Below are 4,103 nucleotides of genomic sequence, written 5' to 3'. Positions count from 1 at the left end.
ACAGTGTTTTTAAGCACAATATTTGTACACTAACGTTTTAGACAGTAAGGGAACTTTGATGCTGTCAGTTACCATACAAGCCTTTATGCATCCACGATGGTAAAATTTGGCCCAAAAATTTCCAGACTTCTATTTGGGGATTTAGAACACGAATCATGTTCCATCTGACGTAATCGAACAGAACGCTGACGAGATCGAACAGAACGGGCGTTCTATTAGAGGTCACCCGCGGTCATCCGCAGGTTGTTACAGTAAACACGCAGAAAACACCCTTGTTTTCCTGGGTGCCGTGCGTCAGAAGAAAAACTAACATTTTCGCAAATATAAAACGTTATCTGGCAAGCTTAGTTTTGCTGCCGCCAAGTTTGGAATATGTGACATGTAACAAAGCTCCTGGCGTCATTATTGGTGACCTTGAATATCACAACACTTGTTTACGGCGGTATTAATTACTCCATGTCCCTATCAGTGTAACTCGACATACGGACAAACATGGTATTTAAATTGCTTACAAAACGCGTGCAAATCAACTATTTGAGGACTTAAATTGTCGACAACTGATATCTCCAGGTTTGTGTCTTAGGGATTTTTGGAGTATGGAGGCAATTTTGAATTACGAGTCTTTGAGTGTGAAAAACATGATTTTTCGACCTTATCTTGGCTGTAAAAATAGTTCTAAGTAAAAGTTCAAAAATCCCTAAGACAGAAAGTTTTACCTTACAATCATTACTCATATGATATAAAAGATTTGGATTTTCAGTCAAATTTAGGACCGATCTAAATATGGTATTTGTTTTTTTGTGTGCGCACCAAACACCCTTTCCAAATCAACCAACTAGGCATATTTCAAAAAACATTGAAACGAAACTGTGCAGCACATGTACACGGTAAGATTTGAAGTGTACACACTGCCAATTTTCATTTAATCCCGACGAGATACGCGTGAGAGGTTGCTTTTCTAACTATCACGATCTTGTAGAAGATGTTTCAGTCACCGCCAGCCCTCCGCGGGGACCGCGCGGGAGCCCCGGTAACCCAATACTCCACGTTCGAATGGAAACTTTTGGGCCAAATTTTACCATCGTGATCGCTGTGTTCTTGATCGCCGTATCTGAAACTAGAGTTCGGCGACCTCATACCTCCATGAAAATTTAGAGCTTTTGTAAATTTCATGCAATTGACTAACACATTAACATAATTTATGCGTGGTGTTGTTCATCATTGACTAACGTACACATATCACAAGTATAAAATTCCAATCATTAGACATAAAGCAGCTTTGCAATTTTTACATAAATCATGCAAGTAAGTTCCTCATTACCATATTTGGTATCTGCTTATATTCCATCTATCATAATTTATAAGTGTTACATTTATTGAAGTCCAGTTATTGCTAATAATGGTATTATACAATTTCCTCATTAATTATGCGATTAAGTTCCACATTTGCATAACGTGTATATAATTATGAACACCTTTGCCTAAGCTACCTGCACCCCTAAAATGATGCCGATCCGTCAATCCTTTCTGCAGTTATCCTCTTTGGAATGTCTTGACAAAAACGCCCCTGCAGTTCCGAAATTACATGTTAGGGGGCTGAAATATGCCCCACTTTGTCATGACACTGCAAGCTATCTACCAACCAAATGTCAAGACTATATCATGTCCGGGACAAGAGATACATTGAAAAAAACTGCTATAATAGAATATTCTCATTAATTATGCAAATTTACTCCAATTTTGCATAATTAGTATCTTATCTTGTACAACATTGTCTAAGGTACCTACATACCAAAAATCATGAAAATCCATTGTTCCCTTCTTGAGTTATCCTCTTCAGAAGTTTTTGACAAAAATGCCCCTGCTATACCAAACCTAGTCGGTAGGGGGCCAAAACTTATGTCACTTATTCCTTAGCACAAGAGCTATCTAACACTCAAAAATCGTGACCATAGCGTGTTCAGAACACGAGATAGCAAAACCGGAAGTTGCGCTGCAGTACCAAGGGAAGCCGATAGGGGGCCGAAAATCTAATCACTTCCAGCTCTTAACGCACCCCACCAACACATCAAGTATGAAACTAATCCATCCAGCCGTTCTTGAGTTATCTTGTTGACAGACAGACAGACAGACACACACACACACAAACGCTGGGTAAAATATAACCTCCATGACATTTCATGGAGGTAATAACTACGGTGCTCCTTTTGAATTCGATGCCCGGTACGTCCCGATAGCGTACTTACCCACGCGGGTGGATGTAACAGTACAGTTGGACAAAAGCACTACACAGACCTTTCTTAAAAAAGCATGAGGCTATATACATTTCAGCATTCGTTCACTTTATATTGATATAGATTTTTAAAAAAAACTAAAGTCGTATTTTCTTACAACGAAATTTCCTCCCATATTACAGTAGACTGCCCCATTGACCCACCCATTGACCGCCGCCATACGTATTCTAAACATAACATTGTAATGGCAATCAAAATTCGACGCAAACTGGCCGATTTCGGCTCAAAATCCCGCTAGTAATCATCAAAAATCGATGAAAACCTCAATTTTGAAAATTATGCGGTCGTTATAGGTCCCAATTTCGGCCGGTCGCGGTCGCGTTGGCCAGGTGGTCGTTGAGAAAAGGTCGCTTAATGCTTACGTCAATGGGAAAAAAATCGGGACCGAGAAAAAGCGGTCGAATTGGCCAAGTGGTCGCTGAGAAGAGGTGGTCGCTCGGGCAGGTTTGACTGTACGTGCGAGTGACTGGTGGTTTGAGATCATCATGTTTTCCTTCGGGTAGACGAAAGAACAGGTACAGGTACAGGTAAGCCTATCATTAGGGATGCATGCGGCTATTAGGGTAGATTTGAACATACTCAGTGAAACATTGAAACAAATACAGCCACTTCTTATGTTGTTTTCAACCACTAGCAAACTAACAACTGTGCAGGCGCAAAGGTCATATACTATCGTATTCCATGCGTTTCACAAAAGCTGTAAATAGTGCGCTGCAATGTACTCGAATACCCATTGTGTTTGTCAAGGCTCAGTCACATGCATCATCCAATAGGTTTACAACAGCAAATGGAGTGTTGCAATTGTCGACGTGTTGTGTAAACATGACTCTCATGTGAGGGAAGGTGTTATATGGCCACCCTTATCGACAATCTGTTCCGTCATAGTAACCTAATTGACAACTAGAAAGGCCGACATTTGCTTAGGAGCAAATACAGCATATTTCAGCCATGAGCTTTTCCCATACAACATTTAACTGTCTCAAATAATCTCTGCTCGAAAATGGAACATTAAGGGGCACACCCCAGTTTCTCGCCCCCATTGAAACGTACAGTTAAGAGACTATTTTCAACGACGCCGTATTTCCAAACAAAATTTTCCCCGGGAACTACACCTATACAGTATACAGGAAGTAAAAATGTACCATCTGGTCTAACATATCTGATTTGCAAGAAAATTATAGGACCTAAAATCTCACAATATCCTAATGAATTTCGAAAGCCCGTAGCGATGACATTATCGGTCAAGCTGCCCGGGGCGCTTCACTGTTTGCGTCCTCGGAGCGATACCCGGAAGCCAAGATGTGTCGACAAAACTTACCAAAAACAACATATAGGGGTCGAAGTTTATACTAGCAGCGGATCCGCTACGCTAATTTTACACTGAGTAACTGGGCACTAAGGGACTGGTCGATATTTAGCGGGGGGGGGGCGGTCGTCGGGGGGGGGGGGGAAGGGCCTAGGAAAAAAAATTGAGCCCGGGGGAGGGCCCAAGAAAAATTTTTTGCTCGGACTATCAGTGAAATTTGTTCCTCAAAATGCCAAAAATGCCGTTTCGGAGGTTCAAGAATTCCAAATTTCCCCGGCCTCAACAACTTGAGAACAATCTCGCCCCAGTTCGGCGCCCCGCAAGAGAAAAAAAAGTTGGGAGGGCTTGGGCCCCCCCAAGCGAAAAATTCGCCCAGAATTCCCCCCAGAAAATTTTCCTGCCCCGCCCTTTTATCCTTTTTCTTTTAAACACCCCTTCCAACGTTTAAAAATATATTGTGGTTACCAAAGAATTTACCCGTTTTAACCCCGGGAAAAAAGGGG

At 41.6% G+C, this 4,103-nt stretch overlaps 1 protein-coding gene across 1 annotated transcript in view; it reads left to right on the top strand.

Annotated features, from left to right (window-relative positions):
* Positions 1 to 4,103, top strand: part of LOC118427058 (death-associated protein kinase 1-like) — a 57,878-nt gene that overhangs the window by 6,514 nt on the left and 47,261 nt on the right. The gene's annotated exons all lie outside the window — the stretch shown is intronic.

This window comes from Branchiostoma floridae, chromosome 12 (genome assembly GCF_000003815.2).
Source record: "Branchiostoma floridae strain S238N-H82 chromosome 12, Bfl_VNyyK, whole genome shotgun sequence".
NCBI lineage: Eukaryota > Metazoa > Chordata > Leptocardii > Amphioxiformes > Branchiostomatidae > Branchiostoma > Branchiostoma floridae.
The sequence above is the reverse complement of the archived record's forward strand: the minus strand, read 5'-3'. Positions and strand labels throughout refer to the sequence as shown.